This window comes from Anser cygnoides, chromosome 5 (assembly GCF_040182565.1).
Source record: "Anser cygnoides isolate HZ-2024a breed goose chromosome 5, Taihu_goose_T2T_genome, whole genome shotgun sequence".
NCBI classification, from domain to species: Eukaryota; Metazoa; Chordata; class Aves; order Anseriformes; family Anatidae; genus Anser; species Anser cygnoides.
Genome location: NC_089877.1, coordinates 3595362 through 3620103, shown reverse-complemented (window position 1 = coordinate 3620103; position 24742 = coordinate 3595362). Strand labels below are relative to the sequence as shown.

Below are 24742 nucleotides of genomic sequence, written 5' to 3'. Positions count from 1 at the left end.
GACAGAGACTCCCCCCGAACACATATTAAATTAATTCCGTACAGTGCCTGTTTAATCCATATAGGCAGTATTGTGTCAATACATTCTTCCAGTGAAGCCATTTTAACCAGCTAGCCAATCTCACCATTTACATACGCACTCTCTTCCTCATCATTCTAGCAAAGATGGAGAAAAAAAAAAAAACACAAATTTTTGACCTTTCTGGCTTTACTATGCTCTCCTTCTTCTTATGAAATTGCCCCCTCTCAGGAGCTGGCAAGGAAAGGCACCCACTGATCAGCAAGCTGCAACAGAACAGCAAGACAGGATATGACAATGGTTCTGGCAGCTGGAATGAAAAATGAATCTGTCTGTCTCTAGCTGGCCCATTCAAAACCAGGTTAACAGTACCTGAAATTCATCACTATCTAATGTCTTTGTGAGATGAGACTGATGTCAGTTTAATTTAATAGGCCAGGCTGAAAAATGCGACAGCTCAATAATTGATTCATGAGTGGATTAGATATTGCTGCCTCAGGGGTGGCAACATCCACCGCAGGGTGGGGACGATGGCTGGGGCAGTAACAGCATTATCTGTCTCACTCAGTCCAGCCTCCGAGTGTGCTGGACACCCCAGCCCATACCCACATCACTGCGGTCAGCAAGCAAAGCAGGCAGACAGGCCTGTGGCTGAACACCTCTTGGAAAAAAAAGCCAAGCCTTTGTCCCTTCATTAACTGGTAGGAGCATAAGCTGGGGAAACTGGTGCTGTAGATATCTGTGCTGTATACCCTGCTGGGAATAAACCAAGGACTACAAAGTACAGAGCTGTCAACCAGGTGCTTTCTGCAAGCTCTGAAATTCACTAAATAAATAAAGGGAGAAAAGGGAGATGAGAGTCCTTTTAGCTCTTTCGAAGATGTTCTTGCTGACTTTCCTCATTCCAGACTGGTGCAGTCTTCTTTCCATATGGGATACCAGTAACAGCAGTTACCCTTGGGCTACTGTTTCTCCCTCCAACTCCTCAAGCCCCCAGTTCCCTTTTCTTTCATAGAATGTAGTGATGCACCGTTGTTTTTTTTTTTTTTTCAAAATGTTTCTTAGTTAATGCTAAGAAGCCTCCAGCAACTCCATAATGCATTCTTCAACAGTCACACTTCAATTATGACTGCCCTGTCCGTTTATCTTTATAGATAATTAGCAAACTGGTTGCTTATGGGAAGGAAATAACTGTTGTTTCAATCACCATCTTTTATTTGCACATTCTGAATTGGATAATATTTGTGCAATGCGTTTTCAATTATAAACATAGGCATGATAAGCTATGCTGCATGATTTCACAATATCAACATGAAATATACATTCACTTTTAGAACATTTAATTAAACCTCAGTTCTACACTAAATTTATCAGAATGCAATGTACTTATTCAGATATACTTTACATCACTTACGGTGTTTCTTAATACATTTAACAGGGACAGGAAAACACATTCCACTAGTGGAAACTCCACACCGGACATAGAAAAGTAAACTATGCTGCATGTTGCAGAGCTCTCAGCAATACAGGAGTTACCACAGCAAACGTGCACCTTTGGAAAGCAGGTATTTCAGAGGGGAAAGGGGCAGGAGCTTCAGGACTTAGGCCATATTAGCTATTTCTGAAAAATACCTTCCAAGGCCACAGTTGGATCAAATGGGCCAAGCATGGAAAGAGGATGCTACCTTGAAATCCGTTCCATCAGAGCTATATTCTCATGCACACTCGCTTCCTGCTCCCAAGAGACCTTCCCGCTGCACTCGTTACTGAACAGCAACTGCTAGCACTTGTTTGGTCACAAGCACCTACCCTGTCCAAAGCACATTGCAGCTTCGTGGTTGGACATAAGGAACCTACCTTCACCTATCATCACCAGATGATATTGACCAGGTGATATTGGAGGTCTTTTCCAACCCTAATGATTCTATGAATCACTACTGACATCAGAAGAAGTAAAATCACGTTTTTTCATTTAATCTTCAGAGGACATAAGCATTTCTTACACTATGAATCTGAACCTAATACAAGTAGATAAGAGACAGAGAGCAGAAACCAAAGAAATTCATGAGCTTATTCTGCTCTTTATTAAAGTAAGAGAACAAAGGCAATCGAAGTTGGAGATTCCTGAATCATACAGGTCCCATGTATTCAAGATAGCCTAAGTGTAAAAATGATGCATAACCATTATTAAAAAAAAAAGTATTCTTTTAAATATGCCTGGGCATTATCTCAGCTGCTTTGTCCCTGGAAACAAAGCTTGGGTTAGACTCAAATATGGATTAAGCTTTAATATCCAGACAACATATAAACCACAGCCATTCATTGACCCCTCTGCATCTAATGAACCAGAGCATAGCACATACAGACTATTAAACACAGATGCTAAATATAGAGGCCCCGAATCCATACTGGAAACAACACAGAAAGAGCACAGTAGGAGTAGCTGCAAACAACTAGTTTTCTCCACGAGGCAGGAGTTAAACAGTGTTGTCCTTTTAATTTCCATCAAGGTATTACAGACAATTAGGACATACCTCCATGCCCGCAAATGAAGAGCTGCTGCATCTAGACGTGTTTTTGCTGCTATAATTGAGCTGGAGCATTTTAAAGCCGTTGCTGGCCACTACAACTGTTATTTTATTGTCTTCAGCACTGATATTAACACCAGTGCCTTAGGCTCAGTCCAGCTCAGGTTGCAACAAGTGCTCTATAAACCTTTAGAAAATGGCCATTCCTGCTCCCCAGAGCTCCCAGTATTAAGGCTAGCTAGGCAACACCATCAGTTTTTACAGCTTTTAGGCTCTGTTGACTATTGCTCCTTTTAAATTTGCTGGCTAATGTTTGGTCCCCTTAATTTTTATTTTTATTTTTTTAATGAAGAATCAAGACTTTTGGAGCACTTCTTTCCAGGAACACGTTTAGTTCTTTCTGCCAAACACACTGCTGAAAGAAAACGAGCCTGTACCCTAAAAAAGGGCAAAAGCAAACCCAGCAGCTCTGTGCCTGAAATGAACACTGAAATTCATTAAGTGGTGATCCAAAGGAGACTGATACTGTCCTCTCTTTGAACAGCAAGGGACAGATCCTCACCCCACATAATCTGTCAGCATTTCACTGGAGTCCTTGGTGTAAACTGCCAGCACACCCAAGTCAGGATCTGCCTCAAGTGATGTTGTCTCCGAGATTAAAATATAAAACTGAACACAACTCAGATAAAGGCATTTTTATACCTGTAATGGTGAATAAAAATATTCACCCTTGATGATACTCTGTCAGGAGGAGTAAGAGCTTAGCCTGCAGTCTTACGTGAAACCGACTTATCTTCTGAGCAAAGTAATGATCCAGCAATGGTTGGTAGCTACAGATCTCCATTTTTAATAGTGCCACATAGAAAGTGCAAAGTTTCAGGGTACTTCTTCCTTCAGGGGTAGGCATATACCACTTAGCGCTGCTCAGGACAAAGAGAATCAAACACTCAGGGAGACTTTTAACTTAACTGTGAGCTCCCTTTTTTCTCACAGCAACTGAGTACTCTGTTCATGTGTAGCACGATTTCTAGTACACACCCAGAGGTCTACTTGGGCAACAAGGACTTTATTTGGTGCAGCTGATGCCACACATCACCACTTTCTCTCATATGAATTTATACATTGAAATTAATTCCAGTAAGATGTTTGCTGACACTGACAAAACACTTCAGACAAGAAGAAAACAAAAAAAAAAGAAAATAAAAATGAAAAACTGATGACTTTTTTAAAAATTATTTTTACAAATCCAAAGAAGTAAATTATGGTCAGTAAAATCATGCATCTGTTCTGTAAAGGAAACATTTCCTACTGTCTTGGCCCCATTTCAATGGCCCCATCTTGTGTCCCAGTTATTTTTAAAGCAGGCTTTACATAGTAAATAAGGATGGAGGTGGGGAAGGGATGGAAAAAAAAAAAAACAGTCTCCTCTTAGGAAAATAAGACTTAATTAAAAAGTCTGCCATTGCTCTGCACTTAATTAGGGCTAACACAGCTGTTAATAAGTTTCTGATTGATAGTAAACCTGATGTCTGCACGGAAAACTACTTACTTGGTTCAAACATGCAGATAGTTTCATACAGAAAAAAGATTCTGTTTTGTAATTGTGCATAATGTTAATATTTGAAACATCCTTAAGGGTGATTGTACCTATTAAAATTTCATATGTGAAATGAGAAATAAATGAATTGGTGTTGCATTTTTAAAGGATCAGATTACTGTTGATTAAAGCTTTGTCTACACTTGAAATTTCCCAGTAGAACAGCTCTACTGGTGGTTGTAATAATAGCAGGACAAGCAGATAGGCTGCCAGCAACTACCACCGTTTAAATTACAATGTCACATAGACCTGATGGGTAATGGGTTATACAAGACTGTGCTTATAATGTGGCTGTTACAGTTAATACTGCCAACATAGTCACTGCTCCTGAGCATGCAACAGAAAAAAATTGAAGAAAAAGCCAATATAGATACAGTCAGAAAGTTAGTGTTCATCAGTAAAACTGAGACAGATTGGAGTATTTATCCACAACATGGAACCTGAATGCTACCACAAATTCTCACTCTACCTAAGAAGTTAAAGATCAAGCAGTAAGCGAAGGGGAAGACAAGGTGGAAGGACAGAGCAAGAGAGGGAAAGATGAGTAAAATGATTTGGAAGTAGAGGACGAAAGCATTTGAGGATGGTAAACTTCACAGAAATGGGAGGGAAGAGAAATGGGCTTCTAGAGGAAAAGGAGAAATATGAAATTCCCATGCAATCTACTTTTCATTTTTCAATAGCACTCCTCCATGTAGCAAATACAGTGAAGAGACTAAAGTAAGCTCTGAGGGTTGAAAGAGAAACAGAGAAAAGCCACATCAAAAGAAGAAACAAGAAAGAGATTTGTGGAAGAAGAAAAGAAATCTTCTGACAAATGAAAAAAATCAACAGAGAAAATGTAGGTATTGAAAAGGAGTGAAAAAAGGCATAAAGAGAAAAGAGGATAAGGAGGAAAAAGGAAAAACGCATGGAGCTTATTGTAAGACCTCTGTTTTGTTTAACAAGAGGTTTAACGCTAGGAGTCACTGATACAGTGAAAGTTTCTTCTCCAGTCTTTGGGAAGATGATGTTCCACTCTTCTGCAATTCCAACACAAGCTCGACTGCTCAGTCCCTCCCGGCCCCTCACCGAAGCCCAACTGAAGAAGTGCAACGCAAACAGCCTGATGACTGCCTTCTGGATACACACAGCCCATGGCCTGCTCCTCGCCCCCTTCTTACCCTGAAACACCGCAGCACTGGGCAGGGGGCAGGCTACCAGCTGCAGATCTGACAGACTGCTGCCTCTTTCATGTGAGCCCCGTGACGCTCCTCTGTACGTGATCAAAATGCACTGGTACCTTGGGACAACACTGGACATGCTTGGGATAACACAGGACATACATCTGTCGGTGGCAAAAAAAGCGAGAGGAGTTGTGGAAATGGAAATGTACCTAGGCAAAAAAGAACAAGCAAAACAAATCCAGGAGTGCAGAGGAAAGGAGAATGAAGTCAGAACTGGCAAGATCAAAGTCAGATCTGTTGAGAAGCCAGCCACAAAAGGTGCATGCTAGCCAAAATATCTTAAGATTGACAGAGCTGGGAAATGATTCAATACCTCAGGATAGAAGAATGAACCCATGACAGGTAAATAGCTCACTCTTTAAAGGTAAATTATACTTACTGTGTTCTGTTAGTGCTGTAGAAATGACAAAACCCTTTGATGTGAAGTAGTATGTTTTCAAGCTTCCTTGGTTCAAAGGAGCAGTGGCGGTAGAAAACGTCAGCACGTCTGCTGGGTTTCTGAAAATTTTATCTGTGTTAGAAGAAAGTGCATCTGAAAACAGAGTATCAGCACCCTCAACACTGTGCCCCATCAAGGAAAGAAGTTCACCACTGTGCAGCTACTGTGATCAGGTAGGACTGCCCCGAGGTTGCTAATGATGCAGCCACTGTTTTAATAGAGGGAGCCGAGGCGTGCCCTTCAAGTGACTCTCACTAAATGAAAAGAATGAGCAGTGTCAGTTAATAGCCAAGGAGACAGTTATTTAGGCCACAATCTGACCTAACATTTTGGTGTCAAGAGAACCAGAAAGCAGTCTGGACTTTGTAAAAGATTTGAGCCACATCAGATAAAAACAGTGTGACTATTAGAGCTCTTATGTGAAGTAGACTTCACTGCTGTTTGAGTGCATAACAAAAAGAGAAAGGACAACTTCCTACTTATAGTGAAATTCTTACTAAATTCTGTAAAAAAAAAAAGAAATCTGTGACTTTCTTCCACTCACTGTATTTTGTAGAATATACCTTTTGTGTCCAACTCCTCAACAGACTCAATCTCATCCGAAAAATTGACACTAGAAGATGAATACTCCCCCAAAGGTGCCTGATTACACACCCACCCACATTCTTTAGTGAGTATGAGTGATACATTAACTTTTTCATATTTTAAGATGACAAAAAGTTTTTACTTAGTTTACTGTAAATAAGATCTCTCCAAGTATTCAGGTACCTACAAGGAAGCATGTTGGCCCTGTAATAGCATTACTTGGCACCTAAATAAAATCGAGGCTGTTAACAACTGTAAGAGGAACTTCACAATTAGTGTAGAGAACAGAAGAGATTTAAGCAGATGATGTCTCCTCAGACTGATGTACACAGCAGAATTACTTGCATGAGCCAAAACACAGAATTTAAGGAAATGTTTTTAACCAATAAAGAGCGTGTGTATTTTACTTACATAAGGTACCTCAATGCCAGTCTACTGGTGAGATCTGTTTTTAGAGAATGGTTTTGTCTGTGGAACAGTAAATCACTTTGCAATTTACACAAACATAAAATAAACCTAAGCTGAATGGTAGCTCATCCCCTTGAAAATGAAGATTAATTAACTTGTAAAGGCCATTACTCTAACACCTGTTTTATTTAAAGAATTTAATCAAAACACCAGAAATTCAGCAGTGAGAACCATAGCAATTCTGTTGTACTTAAAAATACATTTTATATTTGTCAAGCTTAAAATAAGTTCTGCTTAAAAATAAGCAATTGACAGTAACCTAAAATAGCAGTTACAAATTCCATAGACTGAAGCACTTGTGTTATAATGCCTCCAGCAAATTTATAAGCAATTTCCTAGAATATTCTCACAGTGCAAAGCACACAGTTACCTGGAATCCCTATTACAGATTCCAGCATCATTTTTCCCCCTAAACATTTGTGACAAAAGTAAAGAAAGTAAAAGCAAGTAAAACACAGCAAAATGGATTTGTGAAAGCAAACTGCCTACCTGGCATGGTGCCTGCTAGTACAGAACAAATAAATTATATACATTTTTAGGCAATTCTGTAATTTGTTCACTGACAAAAATACTATCAGTGGATGTCCTCTTACAGGTTAGGAGTTCACACTGCTGTTAGATTTTTTTCCAGTGTTAAAGGAAAGCTAAAGCATTCTGATTAAAGGGTTCAGGAGAGTAAAGAGACAAACACTTCAGGATATATTTGTCCATCTTTATATAGTCTGCTCATTTTGGCACACGTAATAGTTGTTTACTCTTAAGTTGTTCAGAGTTGATAGATGTCCTATGATTTCTTTTTGGTTCTGAGTGAGACAGCAGACTTCAGGATGTTTTTATTTCCCAGTTCCTTGGCTGAATGCACTGAGGACTTGTTCAGTTCTCCCTTTTTTTCTTCACACTCCTGCTTTGAATTTGATACTGGAGATACAGACCTTCCTGCAGGAGGCTATAATTTAAAAAAAAAAAAAAAAAACACACAGTAAGGTAAAGACTACGTCTTTATAAACACACTCAAAAGGTGGGAAGAATGCAGATATGAACAAAGTAACACAACAGTTAGAAAATACTGTTATACTGTAACTCTACAGTACTATAATTCATAAAAAATGTAAACATAAGATAATACAGTAACAGAAGAGCTGCATTATAATAGATAATTCTTAATTTCTCCTGCGGTGCATAGAGACAAGCTTCTTGCCTTTAAATTTTAAATCCAGTCTTCCACAGACAGAGTTTTCTTGCTTTAATAACCACAGATGACTATTCTCCTGATTCTAATCTTCACTAACTAGGCTTCTAAATCAATTGCAGTTACCAACTCAACACAATATTCACATACAATTTTAAACAGTATCTTCAGTTCTCACAAACAAGATGCTTTGTGATTTCTTTCTCTGGTCTGCTTCATGGTCAAAATTCAGCTAACCTATCAATAGTCTTCATTGGGCAAGGTCTCATTTTTGGTATAAGATTTCTCTCTTCAGAAAACAAGACAAACCTAGTAAAACAACTGAATATTCCTTGGTACAGTTCTTTATGATAAGAATCTGTGATTTTAGTAATGATGTAATGATAATAACAATGGCTTATACCTAATGAAGAATTAAGCTTTCTTCTTCAGTAAAAAAGAAGACAACCATTTCTTGACTTTCAAACATATTATTCTGTAATTGATCCTGCTAACATAGATAATACTTGGCACTAGGAGATGAAATTTTGTCACATTTTTAAAACTTAAAATCATGCTCCTAAATCTCTAGGTAGAAGCCCAAGTAGCTAAATCATAGTCATCTCAAAGGGAAATACTGGGTCCTCAGTATTGTTTCCTACCTGAATGCAGAATAGTGTTTTACCAGGAGAATATGAAGCAACCAGTCCTTAATCACACATTTCTTTATCCCTTAAGTTCAATAGCCTCCCAGTAAAATGTTAGCAAGGGCAACTGAGAAGGTGCTCACCCCTCTGGTGTCTGGAGGGTCATATTATTCTTTCTGAGTGTTCCATTTGGTAAAGCAGGTGTGCCACTTTTTTCCTTGCTTGTCTGTGAAAGACGACTGAAGGGGCTGAAGTAATAAACTGATACACTTTGGAGGCTTTAAAAGGCCCTAGAGACCTTGCATCGGTGAATTAATTCTGAACATTGCTCTATTTGGGGGAAAAGAACAGTCCAGGTAAGTGTCAACATCTGTATGTTTATCACCAGTAAAAATCTTAGAGACTTAAGCTCCTGGAAATGTGCTAAGCACACGTTTACCCTTAGGTGGAATCAGGTTTCTCTTCCCTTGCAAAACACAGAGAAACAGACTTCAGAAAAGAAAAAAGAGAGAATGTAAGGTAATACATTTAGGGAAAATAATCCAAAGCAGGTCTACATGATGCTTAACTCAGAATTGGCAGTTGCAGTCAGAAACCAGGAAAGAGATCTTGGATGCTTCACAGAGGGCTCTCCAGCATCACCAGCTGGATAAGTGGTAGCCAGAAAGCTACAAAATATTTGATATTGATGAAACAACAAGACAATACATCTTTAGCACTGTATGCAGTTCTGGTCTCCACATCCCAAGAAGGATATAGTGGATTTAGAAAAGTTACAGAGAATGGCAATTAAAATAATCAAAGTGGGAAAGCACCCATATGTGAGAAGAGATAAAATAGCCTGGGCCTTCATTTTGGAGAGAAGTTGGCTGAGAAGGGATATGACCAAAATTTTACTTAATGATGACTATGAACTGTTCACCACATCCTTTACTTCTAGAAATAGTGGCCATCTGATTAATTGAGTAGGTCAGTTTAAAATGGGGGAAAAAAATTATTGCTTTACTCAGCAAAAAGTACTTTTCTGGATCTGGCAGCCATGGGCAGCTGTAGAGGCAGATGGTATCAGCATATTCAAAAAGGAATCAGATGTTCATTGACTACAGGTCCATAATGAATACTAAAAGGATTAGGTTGGGGTTTACCTTCAAACAACCCAAAGGACAATTCTGGATGCCAGCACACTTACATAGGACGAAACAGGCAGGCTCATATATTCTGCCTAAATACCATTTCCTGTTGTCACTGCCAGAGAAGAAGTACTGAGGTAGGTGAACTGACCCTGTAAGACTTTTCTTACATTTTTGGTTTTTGTCTATTTTGCTATGACTTCCTATTTACTTGATTTAGAAGGAAATGGGTCTCTTGGGGAGACATCTTATGCTTGTCTGCTAGGAACTGTGAACAACTGACAGCTTAGTAGCTGGAGCAATTTTGTCCATACAGAAGTGCTGCACTTCGGGTATGGAAAGACTTTTTTTCCCCAGTATCCTATTTAAAAATCTTTGTGAAAAGTCCTGACATTTATCTTGCATGGGAAAGGAAGAGGAAAAGGGAGATAGAAGCAAACACCCATAAGTGAATGCCTTAAAACACAGGCACCATCAAAAGTAGTTTGTACATATGTAGTCCATACAGTGGAATCCAAAATGCAGCATTTGGCCTCTGTCTGTGCAAGGAGCAGTAGGGTTCCCTGAGCAATAGTGACGAGTGAAGCAAAAGATGTGAAATGGTAAGAAATAGAAAAAAAAAGTCCTTCCTGAGAAAGGAACTGCCTGCAGGTAGCACACTCAGAAAGATGAGGAAACTGATGTCTCCTGCAGCTCGTACTCCATGTCCAGGCTAGCATAAAAAAGAGCAGTAGCTCTAGCACCACCACCTCTACCTCCTCAGAGCCCATCTCTGAGAAAAAGCAGTTTTCAATGTTTTATGTAAATCCTATCATATTACACCCTGGAAACACTGCCTGACCCAGCTCTTCAGAAAGGCCTAGGCCAAAGAAGGTAACCCTACTGAGACCAGACATTTCTGGTCACGCTCGGCAGGCAAAAACTTGATGCCTATGAGGCTTGAAAGTAAGGATGGTAGCTTCAGTATCTCCAGTTTAGGGTGACATGAAACAGAATTTCTAGAACTTTGATTCTGGCGTATAAAGTGTATTTAAATCCTTTTTTTTTTTTTTTTTTTTTTGCATACAGACCCCTCACTTTCAATTCACACAAGCATATTCAGCTGTAATAAATATGCATTAATACTCCATATCAAAAACTCATTCTTCACCAAGTAGATTCTTTGAAAGCAGAATCCACCCAATGTAACAATCATGCCTTTAGACTGCAGCACAGCAAGCTACCTTGTGATTGATAAATCTAAGAGCCTTAGAGGTCACAGCTAACGTAGAATTCTTAGTATTTGCATTATGGTTTTTACTTGCTTCAGCTGAAGGATCAAGAGATGCATTATGAAAGAAGACTCAATATCTTGGGCAATGATCTGAAGAAATCAAATGACTATTCTAAATGTTAAACTTCAGACTTCAGTATTAATTGGGGGATTATATGTTTGTTTATGAACAATCCCTTCCCTTCTTTTTCTTCCTGTAGTTAGCATCCCACGCTGGCTACTTACACTATTTAGAGAAAATATGTACAAAAATTTGGCTGCCTTACAAAAGATTCCTCCTCCTTGCCCCTAAATAATGCTATCTCAAGATCCTACTTTTTTCCTGCCACATTCCTGCACAATGCTACACCTGAAGAGAACAAACAGGAGACGTTACGTGTTATGGAATTGGTATCTGGTCAAAATGGGTTCTCATTGGGCCAGTACTTACATGACAGCTGTGCAGCAGACAGTTCACATTATATCCTAGTATTTATTTCTCTTACACTACATTGGAATGTTTCACCAGACATCAATTTCTCCGTGCATTAGGTAACACTCAACATTGCCTTATTTACTCTCAATTCTACTTAACATTTACTTTGTTGTATGTTTTTAAGATAAGGAATACTGTCTCTCTGTTTCAATTCCTGCACCAAGTTCTATGTCACTGTTTGTCACTGGTAGAGCTTTGTTGTGCTTCACTGGTTTCATCCTGTTGACATGTAGTAGTAGGAATATTTGATTCTTCGTCTTTACTGCATCCCTCACCAATGTCCAGATTATTACTTCATTCCTTCATCAACTCCAAGACATTACATCATCTCTGGACAAAATGTGTTTCACCCTAGACATAATAGCATACTTTATTAAAGTTTGACTTCTACTCATCCACAAATTACTACTAAAAACTTAACACCAGTGTAATGGCCCTATTTGTTCTAAGTCCTGCACTTCAATACACAAATACACACACAAAAAAAAAAGTTTTCCAAATGCTGAACATCTCTTTTACAAGCACTACTACTATCTCCTTACTCCAGACTGGTGGGAAGTAGAACTTTTCCCCACAACAACTTCAACTATGGATCCCAAAGATTTGCAGAGGAGTTTTAGCCCCTAAAATCTTCCAAAGCCTTTTTACAAGGACAGCGACAACAAAACCCAAAAGCTAGAGTACAGCTCTGGGATTTCCCACCACTTGTTTCTCCCTATTTGTGTATCTATTTCTATTTTTTTTTTTTTTATATAGAACAGAATAGAGTAGTTCAATTGGCAGAGAATTATGGAGCGTCCCTATCACTATCACTGGTTACCAGAAGAGACTGGCGCCTCTGTCTCCACTCCCCCTCCTCATGAAGTTGTAGAGAGCAATGAGGTCACCTCTCAGCATTCTTCTCGCCAGAGTAGACAACCCAGGGGTCCGCAGCCTCTACTCACAGGAAATGTCTTCCAGCCTTTTTTTTTTTTTAAACCAGCTCTGCTGCCCTCCTCTGGATGCTTTCAAGGATCTTAATACCCTTTTTCTATTGTAGAGCCTTACCATAGAAGGAGATCAAATTACTAAATTATGTTACAGAAAATGAAGGCATCCAGACAACACTCCTATTTTACTTAGCCTAATCTGAAATGTAAGTAGTAGTGAAATGATCTGCAGGTCTGGAAGAAACTATTTTTGTTACGCTGATCACATTTCTGTTCTCTCAGCTCACACTAGATGTACCAAAATAATTTTTGACTCTTTGAGCCCTTCAGTAAAACTGGCAATTACTTATCTGAAAGTTAGAGAGAAAGGCAAGTGCATAGTATATGCAAAGTTTCTATGCAACTCAGAAAACTAGAATTGACCCATTAATTATTTTTAAGAGTTAATAATTTGTATTAAAGTACCAATCTCCTGAAGATCTTAGAGCACTTCACTAACAGTAGGGATATTTTTTCTAGAATTACTGATATATAGTTACCAGAGTGTTTGTTATCTGCACTGTACAGACTGGTAAATTGCGGCACAGAAAACAAAGACTTTTTCTGAGGTCACACGGTTGATCCAAAAGAGGAAGGAGGTCACAGACAAGAAATTTGCTCACAGCTCTTTCCCCCATCTTATTAGACTAGTAATTCTTACTTCAAACTCCTGTTTGTCTTCTTTTACATGATGACTGGTATTTATAAAGTACGTCCTCTGTTCGAAATAGATGGCTATGAACGTATACGTACCAAATGACCAAGGAAGAAACTCTCATAACCATTAGAAAGGTTTCAGTTTTTAAAAAACACCTCATCTTTTGCAGATGCGAATTTACATCTGCAATTATGATCTGTGGGCATAACCGAGGACACGTTTTTAACTACCTCTTTTGCAAAAACAATTATGTAGCTATGTAGGTGCAGTGAATTGCACCCACAAAATCAGAGGCTGATTTTACGCCTTTTTGAAAGATCTAGGCCTTACAGAGCACAAGATAATTGTATACCACATACAGAAGAGGGAGTTTATTTCCTGACAGTTTTTAAGAAAATGGGACCATTTAAGTTAATTATCTGTGTTGCCTCATTTGAACACCTATTGGGTTTAATTCTTCAGCACCTGGTGCCAACTGTGGGTAAAAGGAGTGACAGACTATATTGTTTCAGTTTCTTTTGTTTCCATTTCAGCTTTTTTCTGCTCAATTCTTAGGAAGCAAACTTTAGCAGAATGCAAGACAAAAACGCAGAGATGTCCAACTATTTATGGAATTGAACATACAATAATATATTTTCTCCATGAACACATCTAATATACTTAGGAATACACAAAGTTTTGGCCTTATGAACACCTTTATTCTGTTCTTCTCAGTAGTACATATACCAATTTGAAAACACTAAGGAGAAGGCCAGGCTGAAGTGATCAGGTTAAAGAACAGTTCAGAGCATTAGTTTGGAGTATTGTAGATGCTATATTAGAGGGCAAAAACTGAGAGCAGACAACAGAATTGTCAAAATCTTGGTTCATTTTCAGACATTAAGAATCCAAGAAGCATTAACAGTGAAACAATTAAACCATTGTAAAGGTAAACAGAAAAGCCTTCAAATAAGGTGCAGTACACAGTAAAAGGAAAAACAAGATGCTTAAAAATACTAGAAAAGCTTCTGATACGAATCATGGGAAAAGTGGGCAGAGGCAAAGCAAAACCTTGATGCATACAGAAAAAAAGGTCTTAGAGTTGAAAAACAAAAACAATACAACTACAGACAAGGCAAAACAGATCAACTATCTTGCCTGCCTTCCATTTTTTTCTACACAGAACAATAGAGACAATACTTTTAATTTAGCTCAGAGAAATCTTGAGCACACATCAATTGTAAAATGAGATTCTGATCCACAGAAATGGAAAATCTAAACAGAAGGTAACTAAGATGAAATAAACTGACAAGGACAGCCATAAACCAACAAGTAACTACAGATTATATAAACAAAAGGGGACTTGCATTAGAAGAATATCATGGAGTGAATCAGGCAACTGCTATTTATATAATTGAGATATGACAGCAGAACATATTATTTTGCTGGTAACAAAAATATTGAAGTGATCTCAAATTCCCTATTTCATGCAGTTAAGGTGCATGTGCAAGATTAAATCCACTTGTGTTCTGAATATTTTAGTCCTTATCATTCTTTTCAAATACCTGCTCTACTAAAGTGCAGAAACCACTACAGTAAAACGATCCTCTCATACGTCATCCAACCTGTACATCATCACTTCAGTCAAGGGGAGAAAAAGCAATGCTGTGCTCTAACCCCACTCAAGCCTTTGCTTCTAGGCAAGTTTATACTGCGTATTGAGCCCAGGGCCTCAGCATCTTGCACAAGTTGTCTCACCACTATGCTGCCACACAAAAGGGTCACATCTCTTCCAGTCTCTGAAAGAAAGCCACGATTTTCACTGCATTCTGTCAGGAAACTCATCCATTCTGTCTTCAGGCAGAGGAATCTAAACGCTGGCTTTCTAAATCCTAATTTGCCTTGGCTGCAGCTCAGCTCCAAACTGCCCAGCACTGCTATGGCAGAGAAGTCAAAGTGCACAAAAACATCCAACTCCACAGAGCTGAGAAAATTTAAAATGGGAAAGTGAGAGGCCTCCTTGTTGCTGAAAGGGCTCTAAGCAGATTTCTTTTCAGAATCATTAGGCATCCTTAGGCATTTCAGTCCTTCACTGGATCACATTTTTCAGGTCATCCTGTAACTTTGGAAACATGCTTAAATAACTTGCACAACAGGAATGCACGCATATGCTTGTTGCTGAACTGGATGGAGCTCTAAGTCAGGCACCAAAGGATCTGAGCTTTACACATTTCATTTGCTTGTAAAAGTCAATCTGTCCCCAAAAGAAACTAGAAATCTCATACACAGTATGCATAGATTTTATATTTAGGATCTTGTTTTTACCCTTCATTCAAGCAGACTCATGTATCTTTCACTAAAAATCAGAGCAATAAGACAGAATTCTAAGCCAGAGCTAACCTTCAACATGCTCAAAAGCTCTTCCTTGAGAAAAAAAAAAATCAGCAAAGAGGGAAAAAGAAAAAAAAAATCATTACCTGAACAGAAACACCATTTCCTGTTAAATCAGCCCTAAGAAAATACTAAAGTCTTCTACTGGGAAGCGAAGAAAAGGAGTTAGAGTATTCTTATAGTTAAAATATAACATAATCCATGCAATATATAGTATTATTCAGCATATATATATTATATATTATTAGGTGAAAAAAAAATGGAATAGAGCACATTTTAAAAATCTAGCTTAATGAAATAATTGGAAATTCCAGTTTCAAACCAAAATATGTGCATCCATAATAATATTTATTGAAAAACAAGATTTACTTTTGTTTTTGATTTACTTCTACACTTAATATATAACTAATATACTCCTGCAGACTGTGCAGAAACAACAGCTGTCTTTCTCAAATCCTTGCCTTTCTCAAAAACTTAAAAATACTCTGCTATCCGGACATCATTTTTGCTTTTACTTTTTAGCAGACTTAAAAAGCTAAATATGTCTGGTAAAGTTTTAACTGCTACAAAGCTCAGAATAATCAAAACTAGTAACAGAATTGCATTAATTAGTATTACTGGTAAATAATTAATCATCAACCCTTTGCATAGCCCCCAGCCAAAACTATATATGGTCTCAAACTGACAACACGTAAACCTCTAGAGGTAACCACTAACTTGAATTGAGCTTGAGGCCGTTTGTTTAGCTGTAAGTACATGGTAATTTTTAAATGAAAAGTTTTATTGTTTAAGTATTGTTCTGGAATATAAAATTGCTGCACCTATGTTTGAGATGACAGTTTTAATCATACAGAATGACTTGTGACTTCATAAATGTTCGGTACAGATGGTAGGGATTTACTGGTGGGAGACTGTGGTGACAAATGCATTTACTCCAGTGCAGAAGCTCATGTGTCACTTGGCACCAAGGGGTTAATTTTTTTACACGCAGAATTCTCTACATGATAATGCACTTTCATGTTCCCCATCTGGCTACTGTAAAATCACAAAGGCTGTGAAGGCACGAGCATGAAGTAGAAACTGGTGTCCTGATTTTCAATGGTAGCGAGAATCTGCAGCTCCCACTGAAGGAAGACGGGAGCCACAGGTGCTCAGGAGTTCTGAAAACCAGGCCATAGTAAGACATCTTAATGAGCACTTGTTAAAGAATTCTGCGTAGTGTCACTGATCACTTTAAGTTCCTTCTTCTTCTTCTTTGTATACCACTATAAACATCTAAATTTTTTATTAGAAATAGAAAAATATTTAATTACCACTTAGAACGCTGCAATATGTAATATGTATGAAAACCATAAGCAATATAGGAAAAGGCAGATAAGACAAGTGGGGGCTTCAATGAAACAAGCAGATGGAAGGTACAAAACAGCAATGGAGACTCTCTTTCACAGTCTGCCTACTGAAGCTGTGGAATTCCTTGCCACAAGTAAATTTTTATGAGTTTAAAAATATTTGGACAAATCAGTGGGAAAAAAAATCAACTGAGCTTTATTACCACACTCTCCTTTGATTCAGAAAACCCTGAGCTACAAGGGACTGAAGACTGGTATAATTTTCCAATACTGAAAGGTTTTCCTGTACCCTCTTCTCTGTGCATCTATCCTCAGTCATTGATGATGATGTGAGATGGGCTAGAAAGACTTCGACTTTACCCTGTTCAACCATTCTGATGTTCTTAGCTCCTTGAACAACACAGACCATTTATGTAAATGAGACAAAAACATCAATAAAAATAAATAAATAAATTGGAAATGCCAGAACTGAACAGAGACGGTGTTAAGTTTCAGAAAGTCAGCAAAACTGCACCAGGACACTGTGCAGCCATGGGCACTGCGCATACACAGTACCAAGCAAGTTCACAGAGCAAGTTCAACCAAGTACCATCTGCAAACAGATCAGCTGCACAGTGCGCGTACAGAGCAGGTTCAAAGCATCTAATGTTGGAACTACTGCTTACAGGCAGATAGATGGCTCAGCAACCCAAGACTTAAAATGGCACTGGAAGTCAGCTAACACTAACGTATAGATATTTAAGAGGGCAAAATCCTTCCTTGCAGTTTTATTGTAATAGAAAAGACTGGCTAGTCACACACATGAAAAGCTCAAAGCAGAAGGGATATCGCTGTCTTCAAGATAATCAGTGTTACATACACATCCTCTCCATTTTAATTTAAAACATAAAACAGTGCAACCGTTCCATCAGACAGCTGTAAATTCAGTATTCTCACAGCACTGTGTTCTGCAGCCCAGCCAGCTAGCTGGGAGCTCACAGGCTCCCCCCTCCAGCCCTACAGTTCATTTACCTTCAGAAGGGCCAGGTTTCCCTGTAGCTCAATCTTACGTTTTTAAATTAAAACCAAAACACAACAAATAAAAAACTCCACGTTTATTGTAGTAACAGAAGTGTTGTGAGAATTAATTAAACCTAACCTAAATCCATATGTCCATATCATGTCAAAATATATGGAAAGTCAGGTAAAGTTGGTTTGGGTAAGGAACATCATGTAAAAAAGATTTTTTCTAGCTAGTGGGCTTATCAGAAGCGCAAGGAATACAAATAAAACATGGTGATGGATTTGTGGGCTTTGGATATGGCCTCTACAAGTGTTATGTTGCTTAGTGTTGTGTTATTTTGTCCCAAAAAAGACTAGTGAGCCTCAACTGAGTTTATAGCTATCACAAGAACTGAACAAACAGCCACAAGAAAAAAACATACCTCTTTCAATTTAAGCATTTAAATCCCAATCAGCTATCTTTCTAAAAAAAAAAAAAAAAAAACAGATTTGGATCAACCACAAGTTGCTGACTCAGAATAAAAATTACTGTATACATTCTCTTTGCTTATATTCTTATTTTATTCCATTTTACTCTTATTTTATATAGTATAGTCATACTTATTTTATATAGTCATTTTATATAGTTTAGTCATATGGTATGTTGCTTATGCCCCTGAAGTCAAATTTACTCTTCTTCAAAAAGTGATAAACTCATCTTCAAAACCTTACCGTCTAAGATGTTCACTTCTTAGTCTAAGATTAGGGTTGAGGTGGAAACAGGGGCAGCAGGGAGGGGCTTTTCTCCACTGGATAGCAGTAAATTGAAGTAAATAATTCAGACAAAAATACAGAAGTACATAATAACCTTTTAGTACTAAAAAAAAAATAAAAATACTATGGTAAAACAAAATTTTTAATTAGTTGCTTTGTGTTATCATATCAATCTGTCTCCTATAGCTTCATAGTGTGAATGTTTAATTTGGCTTAATCTAAACTAAGGTGTCAGTAGAAATAGGATAATAAAAAAGCGCATATATCAGAAATTACAGAAAAATTTAACATATACCCTTAAGTGTACATAAGTTCATAAAAATGTATCTTGACTGCATTCTTGCCCTGTATTTTTTTTCTTGCTATTTTGAGTAAAATACTTAAATAAATGGGGCATCACAATGTTTGTAAATTCAGTTTACTCCTGTATCATCTCCTTCCTTTATGCCAGTTATAATCTTAACAATTGATTTGATAACAATTAAAAAAGGTAATATTTATGAAACTAAAACAAATGCATTCCTAAAAAAACTTATGTTAATAACAAATTCAGTGTTTAAACTTGCTTTGTATTTGGTTTCTGAGACTATTACTGTTTACCAACAGAAGTATTAACCAGAAATATCAACTACAAATGTTTATTGGAGAATATACTTTGAAAGTAAATATTGATCTGTTCTACTAATCACATCACAAATGAAAAACCATATCATGTAATCTGTTTTCAATCAAAACTAATAAAGACATTAAATTTCTATTAGATTTTATATCACATTCGTGCACACCTGATATGCAAGAAATACACAAATACTTCCAATAAATTAATACACCCATTTGTAGCTATTTAAATCAAAGAAGAAGCTAACTTCACCAAATAAATTATTTGCATTGAATTATGTTTTTAGTTCTACTCTCAAAACACAGAAGTAGCTACTGAAAAGGTATTTGTCACATCCTACTGAAGGATGCCTGTCTATTTATACCAAAGAAAAATATTCTGGAGTTTCTTTTGTAAGCCTTTAATTTTAAGGTAAAGCAGAAGTTTAAAACCATAGTGCATTTTCCCCCAAACTTATAATCTCAAAATATCTTTTAAAAAATTGTTGTTTTCTTTTATCCTCCAATTCTCCTTCCCAATCTCCTTCAGGACTTAAATCCCCATGAAACTCAATTTAAAGAAAACTGGAAGAATGCATTCACTTCAGGACATGGTACTGTAAGTATTGGTTGGTGACAATTCCCATTACCTTGTTATTCACAGATAAAAGTACATTCTCCCCAAAATAAAGCAGTGACAAACAACAGATAACTCAGCTAAAGAAATCAAGTTAAGCAGGTGAAATGTATCACATGGAACCTTGAAAATATGTGAAAAATTCTTCCATGCCTTTAAAAAGGAGCAAAAAGTAACACATCTTTGTAATATTAAGGTTTCTTACTGCTGCAGTGCAGGAAGTAATTTATTAGGCACCCTAGACTTCTTTAGTTGCACAAAGGTTTTTGAGAACTCTTGCAGAGGCCAGAGTCTCTGAGCACACTTGGAAGAGTAAGCAAGAAATGCAATAGCACAGATTGCACAGGAAAAAGAAGCCCCTGTCCGTTTCCTATTAGGGAGCAGCATGTGGCCCATACTTTGTCTCATGTGTCTCATACTTTGAGACTATTCTCAAAGTATGACAGGCAGCAGGACTCTAGCTCATCCACTCTATCAATGTGCTAATATACTTCTGTATTTTAATGGATTTTCTTTTTTGTCCATTACTATTGTATATGTTTCTGTTAGTATATGTTAAAATAGAAGCGAAATGGAAAGTATAAAGTAGACCTCAGTTTAAATTACATATAAAAATCCATCACACTGACATTGCCCCATTATGCAGAGGCAACCCTGTGCATTAACATTCATGAAAACAGAGTTCATGAGTCACCTCAGGGCTTATGCTCCCCATATAGGTAGAGACTGAGCCCGTTGTGGCAATAATACCCTTGGTACCAAGATGGAGCATGCTATCTGCACTGCAAAAAGAGTTCTGGTAGCTAGCAAATTACCAGGGAGGCATTAGCTGTAGCCCAGAAGGGTCAAAGTTGTGATGGTAGCAATAATGGCTGTAAAAGCATCTTTAAGCCCATCAGAGGAGCACAAGCTACTGTTCAGGGTAGAAAGAAAAGTAAATTGCAAAAACAGAATTAAAATCAGAAGATGATCTTATGGCTTTTGTATTACTATTTTCAAATTAAGCAATAAAAAGTGTGTGAATTATTCCATTAATTCATACGCAGTATTTTCATTCTCACGTAGACAACACAACAAGAGGGGAATTAATGTTACTTTGTTCTGACAATACTGTGATTATGAAATGCTAATTTTTAAAAATATTTATATTGCTAATTAAGAAAGAAGGTCTGAAGTTCTGAGCTCAAGCTGCAATCAGCACAGTTCACTGCTCTGAATTTTACAAGTTCTGAGCTGTGAATTGTGCTGATTGCAGGCACTGCTCTGGATTCTTATTAGCCAGTCAAACCATCCAATTTGTTGCCCAATTTATAATATATTGTATTATGGTGATGCAAACATTAATACCATGAAGTACAACAACCACTGTGATGCAAACATTAATACCATGAAGTACAACAATAAAACTCATTTGTATCAGCATAAAAAGTACAAGCAGATTGTAGAAGTAAAAAAATTACAAAGGCAATAGAACCATGAACACTTTGTCATGCTGACACAAGAAGAAAACTGAGCTAATTGTATAGAAAAGAAACTGAGGAACCAAAATAAAGTGGGGGAAAAAAAATATAAAATCCAGAAAAGAGGAGGTTATGAAACCGTATGCCTATGTCTGCATACTCATGTACAGTCTGAAGTTATAAAAGAACTTGGCCATATACAACAAAAGTAAGAGAATCACAGGACAGAAAATAATAACAACAAATGAAACGGCAAGAGTTAATGTTCTAAAACGTTTGCATTAAAGCATCATCTGGAGGCAACTGACAGAAGAAAAAGACTGAAAGTGGGAATAAAATCATGCAAACACACTACGAAAGAAAAAAGTCCTGGCTCACAGTATGAGATTTTACTTGCATAATTCTCAATTTTAACTGCATCATAGGAACAGTTGCTTATGTACTTTGATACAATTTATTTTTAATTACTGGGCTACCTTTTGTGTTATTTAGCTAGTATGGGCAGGGTAAGATTTTTCAGAAAGAAATTATTATTCTGTAACTATGACAAACATTACAAATTATGAAAGACTTCAATAAAAATTTGCGTGTACAAATTTGTGTGTACAAATGTAAAATTTCACTTCTTCCTGTAATAAGAGCAGACTGATAAACATTCAAAGGACCCAAATAGCCTGTACAAGGAGACCTGGCAGCCCTTGAGCATCTTGGTTACAGAGTTATCACAGGCAGATGTGGAGAAGAAAAGCCCTTACCCTGATTGCATGGTTTGTGCAATCCACTTGAGGATTTGACCAATAATCTGTAAATCAATAACTTATTTCCCACGTACACCTCCAGCCAGCATATGAAAAAGACGAGCTTAGACTCTCAGCTAGTTTTAGTTACGCTGTCATATTCTGTAATATTATGTTATTTCAGGATTATAAAATGTTTCATAAATAAAAGACTCAATTTTTAACACTGAGCTGTAGGTTTTACTTTCTTTTGCATAGAAATTTGTAATGTTTACATACAAGCAATTAGAGAGTTTGGTCTTTTGCTAAGGTTTGGCACAAAGGATTACTTTTTATTTCAAAGCAAAATTGTAAGTGCTTGTATTATAAATGGCTCTGTACATTTTATATTACTTTTACAATCTACTTACAGCATGTACATAATGACACCTGTGCTCTAAACGTCACACTGTTGACTGTAGTCCTGGGCACTGATAACTTCAAGGGCTGCCAACCAAGCAGAAAAAATAATATTAATAATACAAAAAAAAAAACTTTTAAATGCTTAAACACAAAGCATGAAGAATGTGCTGATGTGGTATAATTTATTCCCATATGTAAAGAGGAACCAACAGCAGATGTTTAAATGAATAATGTACAGACCTTAACAATTCATGCTGATGTGTCCTCACTTTTATCATTTAGCTGTTAAGGGGGTGGTGACATTGTGACATTAGCTGTATGATTAAACTTAGCATTGTTTTTCCCCACAGTAAGTTATTAAAGGGGCATTCTTAAAATGCTGACTTAAGTACTGCAAGATACCATACGAACTTTTTCTTCTCCCAGAAATAAGAGTAGAACAAAAGAACACAGGGTTTTTGCAAGACACAACAGCCTCTGTTTGCACATTGGCTAGAATACATCATACAATAAACAAAATCAATGCCAAAATACTCCAAAAATATTCTCTAAAAATGGATCTATATCCTAGATTAAAAATTCACTAATTATAGTACATTCACTAATCACTTAATTTTGTTTCAGCCATTCAAAAAGATGCTGCTTTGGGGCCATATTTTTATCTGTTACATCATGGGAGATATGGTCATGAGTTCAAAGCAAGAACTATGGTCTTCAATTCCAGAATCAATGGAGATGATATATTTAGCCCTATGAAGGAAGAGAAAATAAAACCTTCATGCAACAGAAGAGCAGATTGGCAGAGACTATTTTATTTGGTGCTATCCCACCACACCAAAAAGCTTGGTTAATTGTCATTTCAGTTTTTAATGATTTAGGTAGATACCAAGCTTTAGATATCTATTTCTTATATTAAAGACTTAAAAATGAGTTAACTGAATGATTTAATAATACCACAGCTGGTAAAACAAGACTTTAAAAGAAATTCTTACCATTAATACTTCCAAATTGGCCAAAACCTACTTACCCAAATATCATCTTATTTATAATCGAGTGTTCTGAAAATATTTTAAACCAACAGTACTTCATATTATTAACACCACAGGAAAATTTACAAGTATTTAAGTTTATAACTATATATATAGATAACATATCCAAAATAGAATGACCGAACTGGGGAACTGCTATGACTTACTATTAATAAACCAGTCTGGTTAAACCATGAATTTCCACAAGTCTCAAACACAAGGAGGGAGCATACAAGAAATACAAACAAGAACAACAGGGAAACATAAAGACAGCAGGGCAAAATCAGAAAGTAAAAATGAGGAGCAACTAGCAAGGAATATAGATAAAAACTGAAACAATCTACTATATGAGTAGTAGGAAGGCAATGAATAAAGGGGCTGCTACTGTATTCAACCCAGAGTGCTACTGATAGATGATGCTCAGAAGGCAAATGTATTTAATGTCTTTTAACATCAATCTTGACCAAAATGTCAACTGCAAGCAGGGGATAGCACAATCAATATCAGTGACAAAGGGGCAAGACCTCAGTCTTTTACAGACAAGCAAAAGGTTAGCAAGTACTTAGGTTGGAAATTTTAAAATCAGCTGTAACTGATAAAATTCATTCCAGAGTACTCTAAAAACTGACAAGACTTTTCAAAGCTATTAGTGTTTCAAGAACTTTGCAGAAGGCGGATGAAGTGCTTGGTAATCATGGTATCTATCTGTAACAAGGTGGAAATGCTGGCATCAAAGAATTACAGATATATCCCATTAGTTTTAATTCCCAGGAAAATACTGGAAATAATAAGCATCTAGAAGAAAACAAAGAGGTAAGTAAGCCATTATGCGCTTGTCAGCAACAAATCTCCTTATAGCATAAGTTGATAGGCTTCAGGGTTAGAGGAGGATCACTAAGTATCATCATCTCTCTCGCTTTTAGTAGGGCTTTTCATACCATTTCATACTTTTTTCATTTTTTCATACTGCATGCATGAAAATATCACAGCAACAATGCACACATGCTTATAAAAATGTTTCTCAAAAAGTAGCTATTATTTGTTCATTGTCAAAGTGGAAGGCTGCATCAAAGGTATGTTTTCTAGGTGTCTGTCCTAGACAAGATACTTTTATAACTGATGACCTGGAAGATCCATTAGAGAACAAGCTTATTAAATCTGAAGACAACATCAAGCCATGAATGACTGTAAGTATATTGAAAGACAAGCTCAGAATGCGAATACATG

At 37.1% G+C, this 24742-nt stretch overlaps 1 long non-coding RNA gene across 1 annotated transcript in view; it reads left to right on the top strand.

Annotated features, from left to right (window-relative positions):
- Nucleotides 1-5356, top strand: part of LOC125183483 (uncharacterized) — a 34416-nt gene extending 29060 nt beyond the window's left edge. Inside the window, exons 3-4 of the long non-coding RNA XR_007165548.2 lie at nucleotides 1457-1583; nucleotides 4827-5356. This is a non-coding gene — a long non-coding RNA (uncharacterized lncRNA). The remainder of the gene's footprint in view (nucleotides 1-1456; nucleotides 1584-4826) is intronic.
- Nucleotides 5357-24742: the final 19386 nt, after the last annotated feature.